The 27,758-nt window shown below is 41.2% G+C and overlaps 1 long non-coding RNA gene across 3 annotated transcripts; it reads left to right on the forward strand.

Annotated features, from left to right (window-relative positions):
- LOC110394855 lies at positions 738–27,758 on the forward strand. 3 transcript variants are annotated; one of them, XR_002435972.1, is made up of 4 exons: positions 738–2,528; positions 6,882–7,077; positions 12,556–12,738; positions 27,156–27,758. It is a non-coding gene; the product is annotated as an uncharacterized LOC110394855 (long non-coding RNA). The 3 variants fall into 3 exon arrangements; XR_002435971.1 differs by lacking the exon at positions 27,156–27,758 and adding an exon at positions 14,431–15,834; XR_002435970.1 differs by lacking the exon at positions 27,156–27,758 and having other exon boundaries at positions 12,556–15,834.

Here is a 27,758-nt window from a genome sequence, read left to right on the forward strand (position 1 = left end):
GTGATTTAATAAAATAAAATCCTCTTTTCAGAATGTAGGCAACAAACAAAAGATGCACTTTGGGTCTAATCAAATAAGACTTTTACGGAAGGAAATAGAGGTATTGCTCAGAGTGCTTTAATTCTACCTGGGCCTCAAGCACTAGAGCCAATGTCGTGAGCCTGTGTGCAGACTTCAGATGAAGATAGTTCTAGATGCTCATAACCACCTTAAACGTCCACGTGTTGTCCACCCCCAAGAAAGGCTGACAGAGGAACCCTTATTTTCAACAAACCCAGGTTACCACCACTGTCAGCTTGCCAATGTACTAAATCATGAGCCTGATTCAGGAATTAGATCTTTTTTAATTTTCTTGCTATAGTGAAAACTGCTTGTTCTGTCCCTTCCCTTTTTCCTCTCTTCTCACTGGTCCTATCTCATGGAAGGCTTTATCTCTTGCTTCAAGGGAGTGATTATCACTGCAGTGATGACCGGAGATATCTCAATAATCTCCTCCAATCTCACGTGGATCTCTAACAAATAATCTCCTCTCTGCATTTCATACTAAAGGCTAGATTTGTTTTCAGTAACTTAGTAGAAGTGCATTTCATATAGTTTTAGGGATAAAATAATAACATCAGGTTCTTTTTAAGCACTTTGATTACTTTTTTTTTTTTTTCAATGTGGATAAACAGTTTTGATAGAAACCCCATAGACTTTTGGTAGGGGAAGAGAAAAAAATAGCAAGCTGGGGAAAGATGTCTGAAAGTGTCAGCTAAGCAAAAATGACCTGTGTGTCCTCAAAGACTCTTAGGAAAGGCAGGAGCAGAAGGAACAGGTGTGGATGCCGCAAACAACAGTTTTCCAGGGTGCAGTTTCCAGTGAGTAAAACAGCTGCAGGTTTGCATACTTGTAGATATATGTGTGAGAGAGTGAAAGACAGTGAAAAAACAGAAGACACAGAGAAAGCCAACTGCTAGAGTGATAAGCAACAGCATACTGTCATGAGGTGAAACCAAAAGATAGTTCTTCCTGGCTGAATGGCCTTGCTACAACTGTGCTTTGTGTGCATCCTCTAAACAAACAGGACTACTCCAAAGAAATTATGGGTCCTCACTATCCTCTTCTCTTCCTAATGCAATGCAGCCAGCAAGGCCAGGATTTTGGCTAACTAGATAGACCATGGGAAGAAAATATTAGCTGGCATCAAAACCTGAGCTGCGCAAGATAGATCCTCTTATCAAGAGTTAGAAGAACTATCGCTCTCTGCCCGTGTGGCTGGGGTCCATGCATTCCCACGTGTTGTCACAGGCAGCACTGCCTTCTTTCCTTTGGAAGACTGCTACAAACTCCAGTCTGATCCTGCTACTGCTGAAGCGAATGGGAGTTCTGCCATGGACTTCAAGGAGACCAGAAGCAGGCCCTCAGCTCGCAAATCCTTTATAGTCTTTTCCAGATACTAAATAAAACCGTGCTTGGAAGTAATTTGGATGCCAGCAAGCTGGCCCAGTTTGCCATGAAATTCAAAGATGCCCAACAATGTGATGTGTATTAGGATACAATTAAAGTATCTTCTTCACAGTGCAATGTGCAATTTCCTTTCCAATAAAAATATAAGCTTGCCGTATGTGCAAACAATTTTAGCATTTCTGTTTTTATGCCATCTTACTGACAAGAAACTCCCAGCTGTTATAATTTGTCTCATCCTTCTTTCCCTTGTAGAACCAGCCTTTGTTCCTTTTTGCAGTGCCAGGGACTTGCTGAGCTCCACCTGATGTGATTTGTCCAGGCATTAATAATGCATCTTCAAGATGCAAGATGCATGAATTCTTCCAGCAGCAGACCTGCCGGCAGACTGCTGCACCGCCTTGTGCTGCTTCCCGAGATGAGGGAGGCAGGAGGGCCACATGGCCGTGCACATGCACGCACATAAAGGTCACAGGGCTGGGGAGCAAGGGGTGTCCTGTTATTATGTGGGGGTGACTGCATCCTCCCACAGAGAGCAGGCTGGGGATTATGGCTACAATAGGAGCTGTTCCTGAAGCTGGGAGGCCCTCACCCACCATCCAACAAATCCCAGTGGAAAGACCTGAGGTGCCACAGAAGGACAGCGAGCTTGGGGCCACTGCCATCCCTAAACATGAACAAGCCGACTCAGACTCCAGACAATCCCCATCACCTGCCTGTGAGCGTCGGAGGCTCGATAGGCTTGCCTGCCCCCACAGCCCCCCACGCCCTAAAAAATACTACAAAATTTAAGAAATAATTCTTTTTAAAAAGCTCGTTTAATCGATAGGATCGCTGGCAGGGCCGCGGCTCGGCTCTGCTGACGTCGCCATGGCAACGGCTCTCGGCTCCCGGCGCGAGGCCGCCCCGCGGCCCGGCCCTGGCCTCAGCCCCGACCCCGGCCCCGGCTCGGGCCTCGCCGTCCTCCCCCACCGCCTGCGTCGCCGGGCCGCGGCCGTGTAGGCCTGTGAGAGGGTCGGGGCCTGGACCCGCGCCGGCAGTGCTCCCCGCGGCCCGGCACGAGGGGCGTTGTGAGGAGCCAGGTGTGGAGCACCGGCTTTAATTATTTTCTTAACATTTTCGTGGCTCCCGGGACCGGCAGTTGCTGCCGTTAATGATCCGCCAGGTTGCAGGCCCGAGGCAAAGCCCTGGGTCCTCAGCAGCTTTTGCTGGTCGTTTACCACCCAAACCTGTGCAACGTGATGGTCATTATTGCCCAGGCCCTTTCCTAGAAGAAAGCACATCAGCAGGCAAAAGAAAAAGCTAAACAAAATACAGCTTTTCTGTATATTCCTATGCTCGGACGCTTGTGCACGTGCTGGTGTGAGTGCTGCAGATACACAGATTTCTGAATAATGTGTCTCCAAACAGTGTTTTCCCCAAATCTTTCCCTACCTCCTGGATGGCAATGAGGAGCTATCCCCTTTTGCAGGGATAGGATTTGGAGGGTCATCAAACAGCTCAGAATTAATGCACTTAATACCAATACCCAGCCCACGCTGACATTTATAAAAATACTTATGTTCAGCAGCATTTGCTGTGAAATGCAGCCGATGCCCATGCAGTCAGGGCAGGCGGAGCAATTTTGGTGCAGGTTGCAGTCAGCAGTGACCTCACGTTAATGGTCTTCAGCCCAGTCTGCTGGAGAATTTCTTGTCAGAACTATGCACCCCTGTCTTCGAAAGGCTTTTAAACGCTCCGGGAAAAATATAGAGCTTATTTTTGCATTCGTCTGTCCATGCAGAGGTTCTCAAATAACATTACACTGTGGTTTGTTGTGTTTTTTGTTGTTGTTTTTTTAAAAAAAAAGCATTCTCCCACACTGCATTTGGGAAGAACAGAAAAAAATATTAAGATGTGTCTTAGACCAGAGAAATATTGACAGATAGGTGTATAATGGGGGGACAGGGAAAGAAAAAGTTGTTCTTGATCAGTTTCAAGAATTCAGAGAAGACAAAAATTAAGTAAAAACCTCTACACATTTAACTGGACAATAATTTCACCTATTTAATCCACACTGAACTTTTTTGGGATTCTTTCTTATTTCACTGGGAATACGTCTGTAGATTTCAATAGGTGTTTGCTTTTTTTCTTTTCTATTTTATTTATTTTTATTTTTTTTTTGCATTCACATGTATAGGAGAAACTTTTGTTCATAAATTTATATTAAAAAAGACAGTGAAACAAATCCTCCTGTGAATTTTGTTTCCAACAAGCTTCCGAACTGTATGCAGAAGTCATCCTGAAATCACTTTATATTTTTGAAAACTGTTCACCTAGAGACCAGAAACAATAGACTGGGACTTCACGTACAAACTGAATAGTAAATTACAAAAACGGATAGACCATCCAGTCTGTAAGCAATACGTAGCCTGAAATATATTCACGTGAACAAGTCGCATAAGAATTTATACAGTGAATGAAATTAACAGAAATTAAAATGTGGTCGTTGATCAACCACAATCAGGAAAGAGAGCTAAATTCAACAAATCAGCTGTTTGCAACTAATAGTTTTCCTAGGTCTCATGATAGATGTGGGTAAATGTTGACTTTCTAATTATGACAACAGAACCAAAGAGAGTGTTGAGAAATCAAAATTAACTAGTGCCTTTCCTGAATTAGAGTCAGAATCTATTAGCGCACATCTGCATCGTGGCTGTGAAACATCCCGTGTTCAGAGATAAGCCTTCTTGCAATGTGTGGTTTATGAAAGAGGATCAGATTTTTTCTTCTTATCCTTGATATAGGGAAAATAAATTGCTCTTAGTTAATGGATGAGTTCTGAGCAATTGAAAAAAAGGGTCTCATACATACTGAAAGATGTCAGGCAGTCTTACTACCTGTGTTACCTATTGAGCCTCAAAGCACATTTCTCCTGTGAGTGGAGTACTGAGGTAGCCTTCTAGGTCCTTCGACCTGCTGTGGGAAGGGAAACTTTCCACCAGGCAGGGAGGCAGCCATAATCTTACCTGACAGATCTGGTATGGCATCGAGCTTAGTTCAGGCTCAGAAGCCATCAGAGACAATATTAACACCTCCTGCCCCCAGCCCCAGCTTTTACTTTGCAGAGAATTTCTGTACATACCAAGGAGTGCTTAATGCCTCCACTGCACACTGGCAGAAGTTTTGTAACTGGAAATCTAGATATTCTCTAAGAGCAAAATGCAGTTTGACAGCCCACCCTGTTCAACATTATTTTGTTGTTTCTCTGAGAAGCTGGGAAGGAGACTGCAGTTTTCCTCGTGATAATTCTGGCAGTATCTCCTTTGAAAAACTCTAGTATGCTTTGAAAAAGGACTTCAACTGTGAATGAAAGAGTGGCGGAAAGTGCCTTGTGGTGTTCCTGTGTCACATATAGTGCCATTTAGGAAAGGCTTTCTATGGGAGATTATGATGTAATGTCCTTTCACAGTCTCAGATCTCAAAAATTTTGCATAAATCACTAAACTAAGAACAAAATAACATGGCTAGAGCTAAGTATTTTAATCCTGTGTTTTTTTAATGAAGTTTTCATAAAACTTCAGTAGCCCCAATTTATTGGCAGTTCATTTATTCAGAATGGTTTGACAGTTGTCAAACCTTCCTTCCAAAAAGCAACTTCCATAATGATAATTTGATGAAGTTCTTCCTTTGTGAACACTTCTGACTTTAACAAATTAGCGTTTTTCAGATCAGGGAGGAAATGTTAAATATTTCTTCCGTGTGCTGGTCTCATACATACAAATTGGAGTTCCAGCAGCTGGAGACAAGATTCTCACAGTATTCTCATAACTTACATCATAGGAGACCTTGGGCCATCCTCAGTGAGTCCTTTCTGGTCCACTTCAGGAGGCTTTCTAAAACTGCCAACTGTTTGCCTCCTATGGTCTTCTGTGGTCCTTGCGCCACTGAGCAATGGTCTCAGTTGTCTGTTGTGATCCACAAAATGTTTCTCAGCCCCCTCTCATGCTAAATTAATCCCATGCTTACTTAGTTAGGAGTTGTGATTAAAAATCCTCAACTAATGACACTACAGAATTGAGTCACTGGGAGAGGTGAGCTCCACAGGAGGACTCATTGCAAGGCATTAGATGAGGGCAGCCCCACAGCAGCCCCACAGAAACAGCAACAAGGCACTGACCTAGACTTGACAGCTCCTTTCTCCAGGATGTCTGGAGTATTAGTGGGCAGTTTAAAGGCTGTCTGTGCCCCCTTTGCTTGCATACTTCTGGAAGAGTTAGACATAACTGCAACTAAAATCAGGGATCTATAATGCTATTGTGGCAGCCCCAGCCTGCACACCGTTGTTCAAGCGTAACCTCATGAAAGCCCAGACTTGAGGAGGCACAGCACCTCGCCTCCAGATGTTATGGTATTGATAGTCCCGGGAGCAACCGGCAGGGTAAGCAGCGATAAACTCAAAAACATCATGAGCCGGGCAGAACACCTGATTACAGCAGCCTGCACCAAGTCCCGGCGGTAGCAAAGTCGATGCACTCAGGCAAGGTGATGCAGGTCACTGTTGCTGGGGAAGCGAGGGGAAGATAAGAAATGAGAAGAGAAGAGCAGCTGTGCTTGCTCTCTGGGCCCATCGGGCAGATAAACTGCATGCACGCGTGCGGGTGGGAGAGCCTGGCTGGCCCTGGCTGAGGTGGTCCCTCGCCACCCCTGAGGCAGCCTGGGTCGCGGAGGAGGGTCTAACCAGTGAGGAGGCAGCTAGCCTTAGCAGGCAAAAAAAGCCAGAGCCTGAGGCAGCAGCAGTGGAGTAGAGCTGGTCTGAGAGCTGTTTATGCAGAGACACCACCTCCGACCCTTCCCCACGGCTGAAAGTGCTATCTCTGTGTGTAGGCGTATGCGTATTTAGCAAGCTTGATATTTTATCATCAAAAGTTATGGGGCTTTAGTGTTTGCTTAACTGTGCTCTTCTATAAATATTAATAGGCATGCTGCGTACAGTTTCCCAAAAACAGAGTCTGTCCCAGCTCTGCAAAGTTGTAAATGTCTGTTTTCCTAGGGTAAGTAATTTCTTTTGATAGGCAAGAATGTTCAGGCTTGCTTTCTAAACATTTATTGAAAATTGTAGATATTTGGGAGGCTTGCCCAGGTAAACTTTCAAGATCTCAAGAACTCTCAATTTTTCAATATTTTATGAATTCATGGAAGTTTCTCAGTTTGTTGGGTTTCTTTTTCTTTGCTAGTAACATAGCCCAATTTGGTATAGTACAGGATTTAGACTATTTTCTTGATAAATAGAATGTCATACTATAATGTGTACAAAGGAAGCAGTGGCAACAGCTCATGCTAACTATTCTGTACTTCACTCAATTCTGCTGTGTGCTGTATAAGTTTTTTAATCAATTATTAGATGAGAATAGTTAATTCTCCCTTTCTCCTCTTCCCTCTAATCTTTATTGCAGGTATCTACAGGAGTATTCCACTTAAAGACTGAGAATATCCTTAAGTTGCAGATCTCAAGAGACTAGATGTGTTTCTGGCCATACAGAGAAGCTGAGTTTTAGAAATCCACTATAATGTAGATTTTTATATCGACATCTTTAGCACCTGCAGAATTATTCAGGAATTTTGGGATCACAGGTCCAGACTTAAGCACCTGTAAGTAGCATCAGGTACCTGAACTTTTTTATTTATCTAACCCCAAAATACTACTGAAATCGGCATAGGATACAACTCCGATGTCTTTCATCATGAAGCTAACTTAATTATTTCTTCCATGCCAGAGGCCATTCATTCCTAGCCAAAATTTATCATCCCTGCAGTCACAACAGTACCACTACCATGCTTCAAATTTGTTCACTAGAATTAAGTTTCTACTTTGAAAAAAAAAAAAAAAAAGAGTTTAAAGCTGTTTTTGCTGCCAGAGCTAATTTATTGAATAACTGAGTCCTTGGTCCTTTTAGTCATTAAGTTGCTTTTGAACAAGTTATTCTTTATCCTTGAAATAATGTGGAGAGTGCAGGCAGCCTTTTCAGAAACATGCACCTCATCCTCCTACTGTCTGTAGCATCAGATCAGCAAGGCAGTCAAGCATGTGCTTACCTTTAGGTATGTACTTAGTCCCCTTAACTTGCTGCTTTCACAGCAGGTTAGAAAGGCTAAGCACATACTTGAAGATAGACATACACTTAGCTTTTCCCCTTCTTTATTATAGCACTTGTAACCTGTAAATAACTCTAACTGTAGCCAAATTCCTGTTGCTATTAATTCTGAAAAGAAGCACAAATGTTTACGTAAAATATTAATATGTTTGTCCTGTCTTACCTTTGGAATAATTGCTTTAATTAAAGGAATTTATAAAAACTAACATTACGTCTACATGCCTTAGCAATAACATTTAAGAATAATGCAGTGTAGAGTGGCTGATTTATTGGTCTTAAAATATGTACTTGGAACTATACAGGTAAAACTTTAAGTTGGGAAACAATCCATATAAATATTATGTTTTTAAATTAGATGTAATTAAATGTAAAACATTTAACTTTACTGCTTCTTAATGGCCATTTTTAGTTTGATTTGGCCTTTGATATGGACAAAATTAACATAGGAAATATTGCAATGATCTTTAATACTGTATATAGATACTAATATTTATTCTTTATACTGTGTATTTTTATCCCTGACTGCAGCTGCTACTACAACTACTACCATGTCTCTATACACATTGGATGAGTCATACACCAGTGTTTCCTGCCTCCCCTCTCTCCCCAAAAAACTTTCCTCAACCTGTACCCAGTGCCTTGCAGTCAGGTGAAGTCGTTATTGACCTCTTCATAGCCAGCTCTATCCTCCCTAACCTGTGAACATCTTCAGACACTGCTCCTGTAACTATTTCTTGAAATCTTATTTTCCTTTAGCTTCTCTGACTCTTTCTTCCTGTCCTCCTATCTCTGATTGTTTAGTATATCGTAGTACTTTGTGATCGCTATTGACCATGTTATCCCGTACCACCTCACTGTTTGACTCCCTACCAGCATCCATCAGTCATCTCACGTTTGGTAAGTGTATTGCAAACACATGAAAAGCACCATCTTTGTCTTCCACACCAATAGAACACTGAGTACTGGTCTGATTAAGAAATCCAGGTTAATGTCTACCTGAGGCTAAACATACATTTTGCTTGTTGATTTGTTGAAAGAATGGGCAAAAGAATGGCAATGTATTGTTTACATATGGCAATTTCATGTCATTTTTATGACATTATCTAATGTGACTACATAGCAAAATAAACAGTGTCAAATCATGACTTCTATGTAGGGAAGACTAGTCTTTCAGACTTTTTTTCATGACTTCCCTACATAGAAGTCATGCCAGAAGTCTGGCATACTAGCCAAAAGCGTACATAATTTCAAAACACTTTAAATACTGCCAGAAAAATTGTGTGAAATATGTGCGAGCTTGAAAGGAAGAAACTACACAGAGGTTAAGTGGCATAAGAAAATCTTTCTCCCATTTGTGATCCTTTTAAAAAATAAAAGTGGTTTTTTTTTTCTCTTTTGCTTATGTACATGTCAGTTATGTGTACAGCACACAGATTAGAAACATGTACGTATTTATTTGTGTCTCCACCTGTTTGGAAAAGCACATAATTGCATACTGAAGGAAATAGAGTTATGTACTCTGAATAGAAATGCTTTCTTATATTGCGTTCCAAGTAAGTCAAGAATACTGCATGGATCGTCAGTGTTCAATACTAATACACTCAAACACCTTAAATCCTTACTGCCCTGCTCTGCCAGGTGAAGAACTGCTAGGCCAATGAGCTGCATGGCACAAAGTCAAATGCAAGTTTGCTTGAGTCAGCTTAGCCATAATTGCATGGAGAACTTTAATTTGTCAATCATAGGTTTCAAGTTGAGAGAACATTTTGCTTACATCTGTCCTTTTGGGTGAATTCTGAACTCAGGTTCATAACGTCACTAATTCAAATACCAGTGAGAAAGCAGGAGAAAGATGCACACCATGGAGGGAAACAAAAATACTAAGATCAAGAATGATTTAATGTTTAAATTGAACCTTCCTTATATTATGTCATAGAGTTGAAGATGAGCTTTTTTATTCTTCCAGGATTTTTTTTTTTCACAGGAAAACTTCCCCAGAAATTCACAAAATATTCTGGTGCTTGGTATGGTTTTACACCCTGAGAATTTATTATTCATGAAATAGGTCTTTTGAAGTACAATTTCTAAGTATTGATGTTTTATCTTTAAACAGCGAACATGAGCATTGGCTTAAAGGCCCACTGACAATCACTCAGGAATAGTTCAACTGCTTGTGTCTAGGCAAGGTCTTCCCCACACAGGGAACCTTTTGTAAATATTAGTTACTAGAATCACAACACTAATACATGTAGTTAATAATTATCACAATGTGCCAAAACTGCACAGTTTGCTCCCTGATTACAATATTAAATTGCTATTGAGCTGTGGTATTTGCTTCAGGCAATACTACTGAGAAGCCTCCAAAGGCTTAGGTTGGCCTCCCCGCACAAGAACGGAAAATGTGTGCCTGCACAGAAAGCACAGGCAGCACTGGGGTTTGCCAGAAAACAAACAAAACTCAGACAATAGAAGGAAAGTTTTATCAGAACTGAAGTGGCCTTCCACTTGGGAACTGTCATCGTGTGAAAAGAAAATACACACACACATGCTCGATTAGAGCTTCTGTGGCAGGCCATTACCATGGGCCCGGTTATTCAAGCTGTTCATGGAGGCTCTGAAAGCTTTGTTTTAGTTGCTTTTGATGACATCTAAAAAGGAGGTAAGCCACTTCAGAAAAGTTCAGAGGTTCCTCCTGACATGTTTGCACATCTCCATCAGTGGGAATTTTTTCCTGTTACTTTTGCCTGTTGCACTGTACAGTGAGTAGCCGCTACCTGAGAGCAGAGTTGCAGATGACGAAAATGAGCCACCATTGCTGGTACCACTTTGCCTTAGAAATTTATGATGATTCTAAACTCAAACTCTAATCCTCACCTTCAGGTTTTAATTCTTTATATTTCTAAACCAATGAACAAATTGTCCCATTTGAAGAGTCTCCATTGAATGGTGTGAAAATCAGAAATCAGTCAAGCAGTCTCCTTAGAATTCAGGTATTTGGACTGACATCAACATTCAGGTGAGCTCAGGGAAGGGCCTGAGAGGTACAGTTATGTCTGAGCCCAGAACAGGTCCTTCATTAAGGATTCTGCTTGAGGATGAGAGCTGGAAAAAGCTGCGATGCAGCTTAATTAATGCTTGGTAATCTGATACACAGATGTAACTGTTATTTGATGGGAGGAGAAAGTGTGGTAAATCTTCCAGGAGCAGTTTCAGACTCAAGGTTTGTTCCTTCTTTCCCCGCAACCAAATCACACTGCTTTGATTTTTCTGAAGTGAAGGCGTTTCAGGTTTGATGAAGCACTGAAAGGTAGCGTATGCAGAAAAGATATTGCAGGTATTAGGACATTAATTAGTAGGAGCAGTTAGGGAATGTGGTTTGCAGGTATGAATTCCAGCCCTTGCATATACAAAAGCTGTTGAAAGAGAGCATGCAGGCTTTTGACTTTCTCTAAAGCAAAGCCAGGTGTTTGCACTTGGAAAGTGCAGGTGTGAGTTTATGTACTGAAGTTTATCAGACCCAGGCTGAAACCATATCCCTTATGAGATCATGTGCTATTGTCCAGCTTCTGCATCATTAAGGCATGCTGTTGATGCTGGTTCTGGGAGTTACTCTTGCAGTCAGTATGCTGGGTTTTCTAACTCATTTCTTTTGTGAGCTTTATGGTCTCCTTAAAAGAGCTATGTGAGTTACATGGGGCAAGGCTTCCATCTTCCTTTGGAAAACATATGTTGAATTGAAACAGTAATAATACTGTAACCCCTAAAACAGGAACCAAAGAAGAGCGGGTAAGTATTTGCTGGCTGCTTCACTAAAACTGCATGTAGGTACCTTAGCTGAATTCAGTATTTCATTTCAGAATTTGAAGCTTACCTCAGACACTTCCTCAGAGAAGACACTAGTGCTTTTTATTTATGCACTTGCTGAATTGCAGAGCATGTGTTTCAGGTCTCAGCGGTCAGCCTTATACTGTGAGCCTCCTGTCCAGAAAGAAATGTCATTCTTAAATTAAATCACAAAGGTGTAAAAAGAAAAAGGAAGGGAAAAATTTCTCTCTAGACTGTTCTCAGGATTCTTCTGAAACCAAGATCATAAAATCAAATAGAAAGAAACTGTTGTGCCATTAAATCTATCCTTCTTGTTTCCTAGTACCTATTTTATGGAGCATTGTAGTGCCTGATTTTAAATGTCCCTAGCAAAGACTGTATCTGTGGGTTCTTTTGGCTCACGCACGAAACTCAGATTAAGGTGGCCAGATACTTCTGCAGATTCTGTTCTGCCAGGCATCACTGAGATATTTTATGTCCTGTCAACAACTCCTCTTCAAGAATAACCTGAGAAAGCAAGTAGGATATAACAAGTAGTAAGGGTCTGCTCTCTTTCTTCCAGTTTCTTCTCTTATAGCAGCTAACATAGGAAAAGATCAAGGCTTGTCATAGAAAACAAAAAGCAAAGAACTACCTGGTGCCGTATGTTACATTGGCAGGTACAATTAATTATTTATGCCATACCATTGGTACAGCAGCAGACAGGTCAGGCTCCCGATTATGCTGTCTGTGGGCATTTTGCTGATGTATGTCAGCGCCATTCCTGGTCAAGTATTGTGGTCCCATCCCACTGCTGAGCATGTCTGTCTTTTGTTTGTGAATTACGACTTAAAGAACGGGCGACAGCTGATAGGAAAATGGCATTTCATGCAGCATAAATGTGTTGTAATTCCTGATTGTGCAATAATTTTGATCTGGTCTTGCAGCCTGGATTCTGGACAAAATTGATTGGATTTTAAACTGTAACACAAGAACTTGAGTAACTGTATTTGGTGTGTATTATTCCCATGGCAAAACTGGAAATCTAGAATCTTTAAAAACGCTAAAATGAAGAGAAAGAGCCAAGCTAGGCTGGTATTATTTGGAGGCTTGTATAAAAGCTTTTCTTCTCACACTCACTAATAAATTTCACTCTCCCACTAACTTCTAGGTGAATTTAGAGAAGGTTTTCTAGTCTGTGCGGAGCTGTACCATTGAAACTTGCCTCCTGTAATTCACAATCAACCCACTATCACCTCAAGCCTGATCTGAGAGAGGCTGTGACTTCCCTACGTGCTCCTCCTAGTGAAGATTTGCCATCAGTGCTGACAAGGCAGTAGCAGCCTCACTAGCTGTAAGTGACATCTCTCCTCGCTGACAAAATATCCCATCAGCCCATATTAGTCTGGAGAGCGCGTCTCTCCCAAAAAGCCCTCATAGCCATGAGTCACAATGTGAAAGCCCTACCATCAGGGCAACAGTCAAAATTTATTCTCAGGCTGGCCTCACATGTTAACTTATCACCAAACTAAACTCTGCTGAAAGGCTGGAGCTTGTATTCACATAGGGTGGAAATTGGTTCCACTGGGAGAGCTTCAAAGTCATTTCAGCCATTAAACTGTGGCTGGATGTATCATAAGTACAGGAGAGGTCGAGGCACTGCCTGTGAACCGCGGGGACTTGGTAAAGAAGTTCCTGAGAAATTGGCAGAGCTATTGTGTATTCTGTTTCAGTCTGGCTCTGCAGCGGGAGCGAGTCGCGTCTGTACATGAGACTCATTATGCTTCCTCTGTTTAACATACCAATTACTTTCTGTATTTACCATGTTTAGAGCGACTTGATGTCAAAAATTAATAACGCTAAAATAAAGAGTAGCGCTGGTGTGTACTAAAGGGGAAGGAAAGCAGGTTAATAGAATGTGTAATAGAGAAGGAAGGTGAATTTGCAGCTGTAGGGATCACATCCAGATGAATTTCACGGTGTGCAGTGGCAGGGGTCCCACTGAGGCCCCTGTGCTCTTTAAGACACACTTCAGACAGCGATGAGTGTATCTTGAGAGGCTGCAGTGCCTAGGTAATTTCACCCTGTAAGCAGTGTAAACAAGTAACAGTGCCAGTCATCCCCTCCATGAGTTTCACTCCCTCAAATTTCTTGCCCGTGCCTCAATATCGTGCAAAAGTGCTTGGGGGTCAAGTGATTAAGGTTGGAGGAAAAGATGACGGGTAAATGTTTTTGTCTTTTTTAACAGACCCTTGTACAAGCATGGGCAAGTGAGGATACCTTGGTTCTTCCTTGTTGATTCTAGCAGGAGGTCTCTGATCTTTTCAAGTCCACAAAATGTTTTACGCAGATTCCCCAAGGAATCTGACAACTCTGGTGCATGGCACTTCCATAAAATACTGAATTCAGCACCTGTCTGGTAATAGGACGTGAATTGCTGTCTGAGTCTCTAGTAGGCAGCATGCCATCACACAGACGAGCATTCCCTCACTCCTGTTAATCACTACAGACAAGAGACTGCATGGCCTATTGGTGGGAGGTAACTGGAAAAGGACTGTATTGATCAGTGACATTGGAAGAGTTGTCATTAATGGAGGTCGTAAAAGCAGCTCTAATATTTATAACCAAATCAGATGGAATTTATACCTCAGTAAGCCATAGAAGACCTCAACAAGCAACTGGTATACAGGCATACAGTTATTTGTATTTTAGTATGCCTCCAATTTCAGCAGGACATCTTCTCCAGACTGGTATGAGAAGGATCCTGGTTTCTGCATCACTTCACTCACTGTTGCCATTGATTCTTTATGGGATACTGTGTGAGGGAGAAAGGTAGGAAGCTCCAAATCTATCTATCTACTTGTTTTGCTAGACCGAAGGAGTGTTAAAAAATTGACTTTCCCATTTTCTTTCAATAGGCAACTGATCCATTATAATGTGACACCTTTATGCACATCCTTGAGGTTGGAGAGATGCAAATTCTTCCAAAAGACAACTGGAAACACACTTCTGATTTTACCTTCTTTTCGCTTTGTTTTCTTTTCAGTATAGGCTCAGTACTGCTAAAAGGAATAATGAGATGGGGTCCAGCAATGTGATAGCAAAGGACAGGACCTGTGTGATTCCCTTTGCTTGCTCACTCCACTCAGGTACTCAGACTCCCTCAGGCAGCAAGTTTGAGTGCAGGTAGACAAAAGTAATTCTGTGTCATGGCACAGGTGGCATGATATTGGTGCAGAGGCTCTTTGTACAAAGCCTGACTAAGGATCTCTAGGTCTGTCTCAAACTATCCCTATTGTCTTATGACTTACGTGCCTCACTGATACGATAAAGCTCATTTTGCACCAGCAGTAATGTATGGTGTCTTAACATTTTCATGTTTTTCTTGCTTTGGAAAGCTAATCCATACCTAAGCAAACAAGCTGCTCTTACAGTAAAAACACACTCAGTGCTGAGAGTTTGCCTTGCATGTTTGCCCTTTTGTAAAAGATGATCTTCATTAAGAAATCTGTATCTTAGGCTTAAGAGATGGTTCACGTGAACAGACTTTCTCAGAGAAAAATCCTTAGTTCTTTGCTTACTTCTTTTCCATTTAAACTCCAGTTTCCTTTAGTGGAAGTTTGCTTTTCACCTATTTCTGCTACTAACCCATCATTTCTTTTCCATTGCAAACTCAACTGCGCTCTGAAGGCAAAGCTAGATTCTTTCCTTATAATGCATCACTCACAGGTAATGAAATCTCTGCAAGCAAAAATATGCAAGAATTATTGTTGAGCAAACATTACTGGTCTCTTGTACAAGGAGAAATTCCACTCATGCCAACACTAAAGGTAATAAAGGGAGAGATCCAGGAACACTTGTTAACAATCAGCATGTGCGCTGACTGGTCTGGTAACGGGTAAGGAGTACAGAGTTTTATTAATAATACAATAAAGAGGAACCAGCTCACTTGTCTTGAAGCAGGTTGGTTTTTCTGGGCTAAAAATCATAAACTTTTTAGTTTTGAACGCAGGCAGCAATGATTCTCAATACACAACAGGAGCAGATCTGCTGAGTAAGAAGGTACAATTTTTATAACATTGCTTTCAGAACAGGACATACATCAATCTTTTACTCTTAAACAAGCTCGGTGTTATTCTTCCAACAGAAAGGTCAAAAATACATGGCATGAAGTCTAAATCACTCTATTGCATTCTGCTTGGACTGGATGTAGGGCTGTTTGCCTCTCACTGACTGTGTGAAAGGAATATCTCAGGTTTAAATATCCTCCAGAAATCTTTCTTCTCAAGGTACAAAGAGAGATGGAGTATGGCAGCTAGCAAACAGGGGCTGTAGTCATTCTTTCTGCACCTAGGAAGCACTAAAATGAACCCAAATTTCCTGCCCAGCCACTGTGCATAGCCATGGAAGATAATTTGAAATGCTTAGTGTGCTGACATCCACCATGAAGAATTAGAGGAATAAATTCAACAACTTGAGTATCTGGTTTGGTATTTGTTTGTAATTAAAGTACCCTAATTTTTCTTAAGCACTTTCTATACCTAAAACACATCAAAGCACATTGCACAGAAGGGGACCCAGTGGTGTCAGCACAGATGCGCAGGTGAAAGGAGCAGTCAGTCTGTATTTCTATGTGGTGACAACACAGGGCTATCGATGGTTTGTGCTGAGGTATTACTGGAGTCTCTGCTTGCTCTGTGATACAATATCTGAGGCCAGTCTCTTCCACATTTGTCTCAAAGCAGTTTTCTATAGTCAATCAGCAATTTCTTGATGTGACAGGCAACTGTCAAAGTAAATTTTTTTAAGAAAGACCTCTTCAGAGGGTCTTTCTCATGTCATGGTGAAAAATCGTCCAGCCAGTGAGAGCATTCACTTGGGCTAGAAGACACCATTCCGTCGCTATTTTAATCAGAGAAGGAATTCTTTGCTCATCCAAGGTGAAAGTTTCCACTGTTTGTGATCTAGAGCAGACCAAATGTTCTTAGAGGATCAAAACAGCCATTTCTCTCTATGCTCTAAATTTCTGCTCCCCAAGATATGCACTAAAAACTATCCACACCAGAAATTATGCTACAAGACCTAGCTTCTGGCTGTAATTACAGGATTCAGTTAATAGCAGTAATTTGTAACTGCTCTAAGTTATGAATAACTCAATAATTTCAGGGCTGCTCATTGCCTACACCTGTAGAAACCTCCTTCTCTGAATCCTAATAGATATTTTAAAGTAATCTTATCACTTGCCAGCGGCTTAGCAGAAATTATATACCACTGAATGGAAGAGTAGAGAGTTCAGAGCATCACATAAGAATAGCAAAGGTGTGACTATTTGGTATTCAAGAAAAGAGGAAAATCTTACACCTAAGTCTGGTAAATAAGGACAAATAGCATTCTACTGCTTGTAAGTGTCCTATGATTTGTATATGTCACAGGTCATATCAGAAATATACAATCGACTTCATGCAACTCAAGGTAATCAAGGAGTCTGAATCTGTCTCCCGTAAGTAATGTGCACCTTCCTATGTGATAACTGTACAACTTGAGGCATCTACAAAATACAAACAGAATAATTAATATCTCCCTCATAACATAAAATGGTGGGATGGACTAATGTTGTTTGATCTCGAGCCTTCTCCTTGTAATAAGCTCTTATTTCTTGTTGCATTATGCATAGTATATTCACTCACATAGCACCGTTGCACTGTTTTCCACCAAGACAATGAAAATACTGGCCTCCTTTTACATGAACCCACACCACATATTGCCAGAAGTACCTTACATCTAACCTGAGGCCAACAGCTGCTGGGAAGTAATTAGTTGTAGTGCTGCTATAATCCCTTAGTAAATGTAAGTGTAACTCCTATTTGTGCTGAAGGTGAAATGTTTGTGGTAACAAATGCCCTTTTCTCTGAATAAAAATGTATTTACTTTTAATCAATCAGGGACTCATTATCAGCATTGTCTTCATCTCCCTAAACCTTGGCCTTTTGTGTATGATTTCAGCACTGGAGGAGAGCGTTTGCAGGTTATTAAGAGAATGTTGCAAAATAACTCTAATGACCTGAATCAGCTAGGGATAGATGGTCAGAAATTACGAGGCAGGCTTATTATCTCCTGGTACCTCTAGGCTCTCACCAGACCCTTACAGTCCTCAAAATAGGAGGAGGAGGACATCATTGCCCCTATGATTTAATTAGTGAGTAGTTCATACATTGCATGATGTGTGTATGTGTGCAGATTGCATGCATGAAGAGCATCCACTACACAGTGCTTGCAAAGCCACATTTCTCTACAGTGCTGAGGCCACAGCTCATCACCACCATGCAGAGGACAGGGAGCCACCAGCTGGCCTCTTCCCATAGGGCTGACCTTCATCCTGTGCCAGCTGGGCAGCTGTTTTCTTTATTTCCAGCATCCTCAATGCATTTATTTTGGCCAAGGCTGGAAATGAAAGTTGCAGGTCTCAGCTACCATGGTAAGAAATTTCCTGGAGGGAGCGCAGCAGTGCTGTCAGGCAGAGGGACTTCCAGCAGGATTCTCCAGGTCTTTGGTGGGGAGGAAGGAGGGTCCTGTGCAGGAACGAGTGTGAATGATGCTCTGCCTCACTCACCTTCACATTCCTTTTCTGTTCAGCCCCAAAATGGGGCAAGATAGGAGCGCCCACTCCAACGGGTATCTCATTGGGAATGCGAGACTATTGCAAGAAGCATGAGGAAAGCCACTGTGGCAGTCTTCCAGGAAGAAATAAAAGGATTTTCAGACTTCATGACTTCTTAAGCTGACTGCAGAACAGCCCCTTCTCCTGTGTGGTTAGTTTGGTAGGTCATTTCTCCCTCCTTGTTCTTGGGTGTCCTAACCCAAGTATTGCTGAGCGTCAAAAAGTGGCACTGACTTCAGATATGGATGACTGCAGTACCTGAATATTTTTTTTTTAACTTTTTGTGATGCTGACATTGATTTTGAAACATTAAGACCAATGAGAAAGAGAAAATCTTGACAGAAAGCTCATTTTTTAGAGGAAATACTTCGAATGAGTGTCTTTTCCCTATGGAGTTAATCTGTTATCCTTCAATATCAAGTGAGGCTTCCACAGACAAATGAAATGGCAGTGCAGCACATCTGTTTGCTATGGAAGGAGCACAGAGTTGTGGTAAGAAGTACATGTATTGCAGGAGGAAATTTTGATTCTGAACATGTGCAGTTAGCTTTTGATATAAAACTCCACGGCTACAAACTGCAATCTGGACTCCATTATTACCTGTTTTAGAGATCTCTTTCTATAACATCAGTAATGCTGAACCCAGACAGCATATTTGACTTACAAGAAGAGCATTAGCGAAGGGTAAATTGTGACAAAAAATGTCTCCTTCCTTGTTCCTTTGTACAGTGCAGATCAAGTGATACACTCTCAGCAGTAATGCAGTCTGATCATTACTGAGCACTCTCCCTGGCATGCCTATGAGCAAACTTTCTATTGTTTCAATTAGATGATCTTGGGCATTCAGGGAATTTAACACTGATCGAGCTCAGCTCCTAAAATCCTAGAAATTAGAGCCTGAGAGAACCTAGGGAATCATCTTGTCCATCCCCTGACAATGCAGATTATTTTCTACTGTATTTTTACTGTGTATTTTTTTCAGTCTATTTTTAATGATTCTAGCAACGGGGCTTCCATCATTTTTCCTGGGGGACTGTTCCACATTCTAATAGATCTCACTGTTAGGAAAATGTTCCTGATATTCAGTCCAAATTTTCCTTTGCTCAATTTCATCCCATTACTCCTAGATATGCCCAGTAGAGGTGGGTGAAAACTGAAAGTGAGTAGGCAAACCTGACACATTATGTGTGCTCAGAGCCAATTTACAACAGCAGGTAAAGTGATAGAGTCAATTTGCAGCATTCTGTAAGTGACAGAGAGGGTCTTAGGGCATGCACTCTCTGAAAATGGTTCTGAATCTTGATGAAAACCCCAAAGTATAGATAAAAATATCCAGAAGCTGTAATGACTTTATATTTTTTACAGTGCTCAGGCTGAACACAAGAATCCTCTAGGAAGAGATAACAGGTAGGGCACCTTTTTTATACTAGTGCTACCAATAAAACTTAAATTTACGCAGGCATCTGAACATCACACTTTTCCTTTTCACCAAACACTGCAAATTGTCATTTACTTTTCCATGCTAGGCAGAATTAAAATCCAACTTACATTCTTTGAGCTATTACCCACTACATAACGGATAATGAAACCCATGTCTGAAAATTGCATTTATATTGTAAATGTTCTTGTGTAAGTAACTTTATGTGTGTATAATTTTCTGATAGCTTGCTAACAAACTTTCTAAATCCCTTCCAAATCCCCTCTGTATACACACACATTGCTCTTTCTTCATTTCTCCCTTTTTTCCCTTCCGTCTTTTGATGCGCTGTTATGGGGCATGCCAGAGTTTTCTTTCTTACTGCTAATTCATTTCCAAACAGGAAGCCAATCCTGCCACCACTTTGCTATCCACATTGCTAATCCTTTCAGACCACTTACCTACTTTCTTTTTTCTTGCTGTATAAAGATCATATATATCATCCTTCACTTCAATACCATTTATTTCTTTATTCATAGACATACACGTGCCATTTCCACCCCATCACCTTTTATTACTAAAAAAATTGTTTTGCATCCTACTCCTTGTTTATATCCTTTCTTATACTCATCTCTTCCCCAGTGCCTTTTCTGACACTAGACCTATTTCCATCAGCCATCAGCCAGTCTGATCAAAAATGCAATGTTCCCAGATATGGGCAGTGCCTCCCTTTGTATTGGTTGTGGAGGATGGCGGACAGCTAGTGAATGAATTCACAGTGGGGTGTGATGTGGCCACTGCAACAAGAAAGGAAGACAATTTTAGCAGCCTCTTGAACAGCAACCCAGCCTCCCTTAACACTGTAAAAAGTTTAGCAGACAAAAAAAAAAAAAAAACAAAAGATTGTGTTCATTTTGCTGTAATATGAGGAAATCCACAAGGAGGTGGCCAGAATTGTATCCAGATGCCTAGGTAGTGGTTGAACCTGGCAAATATCAATAACTACATCTGGAAGAATCACGAGGCACAAGCTGGCTGAGCCACAGTGCATATACTACAAATTCCACACTTGGGGAAGAATTCAGCAATAGGGACAGGCAAGGAAAAGAGAGGTTTATAAGAGACTACAAGGAAATGCCATTATTTATAAAGAGCCACAGTATGACAGGGTAAGGAGCAAAAGCTGCTTCTGAAGCTGGTGGGAAGCAGGGAGGGTGCTGGATGCCACAGGAAAGGGAAAGATGCAAGGCATCAGAGAAAGAAACTTCAGACTGGTGATAGGGGGACATGTTTGACATCACACTGTGAATAGCAGGGCTGCATGTGTCCTTCATGGTGCTATGTCTCTAGGACTGGACATCAGAAGGGCAGGAGGGAAAGTCATCTTTCCGTGTACTCAGAAAAGCCTCAGAAACCAGCTGTTGAAGGATGACTGTATGTACTGCTATGGCTTTGCTCAAGAGGAAGATCACTAGACAGGATTACACCCATTCCTTCTGGCCTTAAATTTTGTTAATCCCAGTGAACTCTCCTATGGTTCCTACTTTTCTTTAACAGTCAGTCCAAATACTGCTCCAGATGTCATTTATTTCTCGCCTGCATTTAATCACATTAAACTACCTTACATCCAATCCAGACCATTTAGCACTTTTTAGCCTTGTTGTTAGTTGGAACTCAAAACAAAAAGCTCTCCATCAGTGGGGATCGGTTAAATCAAGGTGTTGTCTCTCCCTCTAACAACCTGCCACAGGTGAGGCCAGCAGATACTTTTAAACTGGTATCGTGTCAATGGCTGACACAGCAATCCCCTCCTGTAGGGGACTTCTGTTCTTAAAACTTGCTTCTCACCACAGTTCTCCAGAGCTCTATGCATGCCCTACTAGTACCACCCTTTGGGTTTTCCTTTCCCAGGGGTGAGCAGATTAGCAACACTTACTGCTAGCAGTACTCTTCTGAAGCTGTCATTGTACAGGGCAGGAATCAATCTCTGACTGTATTTAGGAATCAGAAGAAAATGTTACACCAATATCAGCTGTCTTCATTGTTTCTTAGGAGCCATGCACAACCTCATCTTTGCTCTGCTTTCATCCTGTTTCCCTCATTGATCCCATATTTTTCCCACTCTGATGACCGTGGTACTCCCCGTGACCCCTTCCTCCACTCTGCTTTCTCTCTCCTTACATGCCATTTGAGTTACCTTTTCCCATCTCCTTTCTGTGTGCCTTGCCTTAAAACCCACAGGAGCACTGTACTGATCTTCTCACCACTTGTGTTCCCAAGCCCTCTTTCTTCTCAAAATTGATTGTAGTTTGCTTTGTTCTATTGACTGATAAGCTCTTTTGGACAACAGTCTTGACTCTGTTTCCTTTGCCAGTTGTCAGATATCTTGCTGGCTAGTTGATGAAACAGTATACATATATGTGACTCTAGATACCGAGCTTAAATTTACTTGTTCTTCATTTAAGATATCTAGTAGATAAGGCTAGTGCATATCTCCTTAAAAAGATAAGACATATGAAGGCTCAGGAGTGTTAACCCTCTAGATGGAGAGGATTTGTTGAGGTACAGCTCCATGCAGAAGAGATGGAGTACAAGGAGAAAGAAGCAGCAGTCTGAGCAGAGCTAATGCACAGTCCTTTCGGCAATGCTGTAACTGTGCTTTAGGAAAAAAAGCCTCTTCCCTGGCTGTTGTTGTGTGAAGTGTCCCAGAACATGCTAACATTTGCGGAAGACTTTGAAACAGTTGTGAAAAGCAAAATGCACTTCCCCAGTGAAACTGCCGTAGACCAGCCTACTTCTTTTTCTGTTGGCCACCACTTTCTGAGCATTTGCCATTTGTCCTGCCTGTAACTCTCTGGCATGGCACACCTCCTTTTCTATGGGACTGGAGCAACTTTCTCCTTAACGTGTTTTTTCCTTCAGCGTGAAGATCTGCGACCTTCTCACAAGCCCCATGGAAAGGCTTGCAGGGGGATTTTTTGGACAGGTTGCTAGCAGAAAGAGCTGTGGGCAAGAAATCTGTGCTTGATAACACTTCCTCTAAGAAAGCAAATTAATACATTATTATAAATTAACAGAATTTATCAGAAGTATCTCCTGCATCAATTTCTCCTTTCTAATTTGAATAACCCAATCAGATCATAAGATAAAAACCATGGTGTTGACATTGGGACCCCACTCAAGTAGGGCAATTATTAGGTGGAATTCTTGAACCAATAACAAATCTGCTCCCAGAAAACAAAGCTAGCCAAGAGGAATTAAAACAAGACCAGAAGGCGCTAAAACAAGAATTGGAAACTTTACAAAAGGAATTACAGCAGCATCTGGAGGTTTCCCAGGAATGGCTGAAGTGATTTGCAGGCAGAGGTGAACTCTCTCTTGTGGTAATGACTACAAAATGTCTTAACAGACTGAAGGCCAGCTGCAAAACTTCCAGTCTGAACTGGTAAGCCTAAAAAAGTAAATGGCAAGCATACTGCCACAGATCTTTCAGGGTAGGGAGACACCAGCTGGGAATCCACTAGCAGGGATGAAGTGGAACAAGAACACACTGGCTAAATTTCAGCTCCACGAGGAAATCTCTGGTTGCAGACCCATCATGGTAGCCAGCCACCTGGACTTTCAGTTGGGCCAAACAAGAGCTTAGGAAAAAACATTTACTGCAGTTCTGCGTGACTGGCAAGACACAGAATCCCGTCGGAGAGGCCGGGTTTTCATAGGTCAAATAATGCAAATATCTAATATCTTTTAGGGGAAACTGCACTGGAGATTTACTTTTCTAAATGTAAATTCAGCAACTGAATGAAAGTTAGTGAAGATGGAGAAGTTCTAGCCACAAGCCTGAATAGCTGTGCCTTGAGAGTTGTGGCTCGGATTTACCAAAAAGAGACTTCATGCGAACAATTTCTCTTGAGTAGAATCATCCGTAAATATGAATCAATACAGATGCAACTCAAAGCCAGAACAGAAGAGAAAGGGGAAAATAAAAGAAAATCCCACCCGAACAGCAAGAGAACCTGCAGAAACTTGTTTCTGGCATGCACAGATGTGAGTGAAGGCTTTCAGGATAAACTGGCAATGGATCAATTCAGAGGTGCTCGAATGGACTTAAGCTTTAACACTAAGGTCAGTGAATAGCAGCCAAGGACACTCCACAAGGTCTCTGGGGTTTGCAGAGGAAATTGTGATTCTCCCCTTGCAGCCATGGACCAAAGGAGGAAGCAGTTTCTGATGACAAGGGTGAAAGACCAGCACTACAAATTCCCTAAGTACAGTTCTGTATCAGGGAAATAGGATACAAATCTGTCTCACAATGTTATTGAAAAATAATAAAAATGAAAAACTTGGCCCAGTATAATTAAATTGAGAATAGTGTCAACTTAATTTGAAATCTGGCACTGTGAAAAGAAAGTTTATTATTAATACAAGTCTGCAACAGGCAGACCATCTTTACTTTGTAGAGAACTTCTCTTTCAGCTCAGGAAATGGAAGGACACCAAACTGAAGAATCAAAACTTAGGAACATATCACAAGACCAGCACACCATTTTTATTTCAAGCTGGACAGCTAGCAATAAGAAGGGGAATTTTGGCAACTGAATGTGTAATAGAATCAGTGAAATGTGAAAGAATTGTAGATGTTGTTTCAAACCTTATATTTATTAGACTAGACAAGTAAAAAAGACTAGGGATTTGGGAGATCCAAAACGGAATGTCTTAATTGATTTCAAATGGAGAGAATGTCTAAGGAATGTGAAAACATCCAAAACCTGGGAAAACAGATTCTGCAGCAGGAGGACCTCTGCCATGTGAATGAGAGGTCTAAGCAACTGAGATAATAGATGAGCTAATAACTGAGTTAAGAGTTTATCATATCTAGTAACAGTAGGAAAGGTTTATTGTAAATAGGGTGATTGGAAAATCTTTTTAAGGATGTGGACTAGCTGAAACAAATGAAACAAAATTATTTCCTATCTAGTTTGCAGCAAATAAGCTGTCTTGTTTCCAAGCATAGAAACCACTAACACATTCTGCTATCTTTTCTACATTGGCTAGGTGAGGAGCTTGGCAGAAATCTTTTTATCTGTTTTTTTTTTTTTTCACCCAAAATCTTGGTGAGACTTTCCTGTCAAAGTTCTTGTGATTCTGTTGCAGGCCCGAGTCTCTGTTTTTTAATGCTGAGCAGAAGATACTGTAAGTAAAGAAAGAATAAGAAGACAGACTGGCAAAATTTTAATTACTGGGATGAATAAGTCCTAAGACACAAGGGAATTGAAACAGTGTAGAAGTTGCCTGCATGCTGTATTCTCACAGAATTTTTTTGTGACTCCACGTCTTCAGTTGTGGGCTTGCAAATAGCACCAAAACCACTCTGTAGGTTTGATGTGAACAGAAATCTGAACCAAAAAGTCTATACATTCCACTTAGAAGGATCACTTAATGCCATCTGGTATTAAGACCAGAGACCTATGGTCTTAATACACACTGGCATGTCTATGCTGGGTGATGACCACTCCTACATTCCCTGAACCACTCTTCTCCTAAGCATCTTCAATGCTGCTTTCAAGCCAACAGTATATCAAGTGACTCTCAATGGAGCCACTTGAATCTCTGGTTATGCCAAAAATTGAACTGTTGAAGGCTTGCAAAGTTGGCACTGCCAGCTTGGACTTGGACTTCACCTTGCCCAACTGTTGTTATCTCCTGTAAGACAACTCTGGAAGTTCCCCATCTCCCTATTCACATGGTTCACATGCAGCCATAGTGTCAACGGTTTACGGGCGTTAGGCCCGATTCTGTGACAAAGGGGACGGAGGACCCAAGGGCCCATGTCCCGGGAAAAGGGGAAAGGGGAAAAGGGTAGGGAGATGGCCCTGAGAGCAAAGAACAGCGGCAACAATCTGAGGAGAAACAAACTAATTTACTAAATAAAATATCGGAATGCAAAACAACACACTATAATACAATATAATTACAATTTAAGCTGATAAATCCAACACAGAGAGAGAGAATGTCCCAAAGTCAAGGTAGGCCTTACTCTACTACCGACGATAAGATGGCTGGAGAGCCAGGTGCTGCCAAGACGAGAGACGGCGGAAAAAGGGACGAGGTCTCGTGATCTGCAAGTTTTTATACTGCGAGCTTCTATCTTTTCCCTCCAGCTGGAAAATGGTAACAAAGGAGCAAAGTACCGTGGGGACTGTAGTAGTCCTTCTCTTCTGAGGAACAGGTACATTCACTACATGATGTTATGATGTGGAGTACCAATAACCGAAAATCATAAAACCATGACACATAGGAAGGTGTTGATTCATGATTTGTAGCATCAGAAAAAAAAAAGACCATGCTGATCTAATAACTACTTCATTTGTAGCCTACCACTACTGAGAATTCCTTTATACTGGAAAAAGGTGAGAGTGGCTTCATTTGGCAGACAGTATAGACCCAGGAAGAAAATACAGGGATTGTACAGGGGATTCATTAGAGATAACATTCCATTTGGCAGATGGAAGAAAACAAATCAAACTTGTTGAAGACACTGGGAATACCTGGTGATGTGAAATTAGCTTAATAGAAAGTGTTTAAAATTGCAGGGAGACAAGTATTTACTTTAATTTTACTCTGTTAAAATCTGAATAAATTTTATCTTGGCTTGGACTGAAATAGGGTGACAGTTTCAGTGGACTGAGCTGTGGAGAAGGACATACACCAGGTTAAATCCATTTCAGACCAATATGGCTAGCCATCAACCTTTAAGATAAATGTAAGAAGTAGATAACCACCTGTTTCCACCAACAGTAAAGAAAAGATGTCACGGAGAAGAGGGCCTTTTCTTGGTATCTTGAAAAAAAAAAAAAACAAAACATGGGAGTGGGAGTGAACGAGAGTAGAAGATACACAGGTTGATATGAAAGGAAAACGAGGCATCAGCCGCTTTTGGAAGAATTCACATATGACCTGAGAACAGCAGAAATGACAAAAAGTTGCAAAGGATCTTCAAGAAAGCAATTTGCTTGTCTCTCGATCCTTCCTTCATCAAGAAAGTAGAATTTGGTACATTTCTGTAAATAAACAGAATTTTATTAAATACATCATCCCCATCAGCAATTTCTCCTCCTAGATGGAATAATATACACATTTGGCTACCTGCTACATCAGAAGTAATTTGACAGCTTCCTTTGTGGTAGATGCAGTAAGGTAAAGAAGTGGGGTTTAGGATCAGTGGTAATGGGTCCATGTTTTCTAGCAGACAACTCAAAATACGAAGATGCAGACCCAATGGAATCTTCAGCCAGGTTTCCTAAAAATTTATTCCATTAGTTGATTAAAAGTTCAGTGCTCAAGAGATTAATCCAGATTTAAACACATTTTTTCCTAGTTGCAGAATCTAGAGAGCAACATGTTAGAGCAGGGAAAAAGTCCCAGACACATTAGAAGTGAACTAGGGCAACAGGGTAAGGAGAGATAAGGAGAGAGAGAGGATTTTGATGAGGAAGATGTCATGATCAATAATCAGACATACTTCAAACCAAGTGTCTGTGAGGCATATTGAACAAGAGGAGCAGCACTTTTTGTGGCTTGTTTTCTTTCCTGTTATATTGCTGGGTTTGCTCTTTGTTTTAAAGTTTTGGATGATATCTGCCGAGTTTTAGAAAGGCTTCCCTGATGTCACACCTATTTATTCCTTTATTTTGCAGGCAGTCTACAGAGAGCAAGATCTGTTCCACAACAGAGGATCCTTTGAGTTGTAGTGTTTACCATGCTATCTCAAGCCCTAACCACTTCATTCTCTGTAATTTGATTATTTGGTCATGCCCTGGAATGCAAAGTACACCTCTGATATGTTTGTATAAGCCTAGCCTCTTCAAGTACAGTAAGTAGCTGAATGATGTATGGTAATGACATGCTCTCAGTAATTTTTATAATGCGAGATCTCTGCCCAGATTTAATGTTTAATATCCCTGGGATTCACATTGAAATTATTACACACATTATGTATTCCATTCCTTGGACTTAGAATTAATTTCAAAACAGAGCAAAAGTGCATCCTATTTGTTTTCTTGAGGGACTTTGCATCAGTAACAGTCTATTTATTCTGGAGTTTCTGAAGTTAGAAATACCTTCTCCCTTTGCTATCTTTGATCTATCCTGACGAACTGTGCAGAACATTTCATTTCTTTGTCTCGTCTCAGTTATACCATTTCCTCATTCACTTGAAAAATATTTATTCTAGCAAAATTTACCTCCTTGAGTAAATGACACAGGTTGTTAGAAAACAGTCTCACAGAATCTTTGACATA

This window comes from Numida meleagris, chromosome 2 (genome assembly GCF_002078875.1).
Source record: "Numida meleagris isolate 19003 breed g44 Domestic line chromosome 2, NumMel1.0, whole genome shotgun sequence".
NCBI lineage: Eukaryota > Metazoa > Chordata > Aves > Galliformes > Numididae > Numida > Numida meleagris.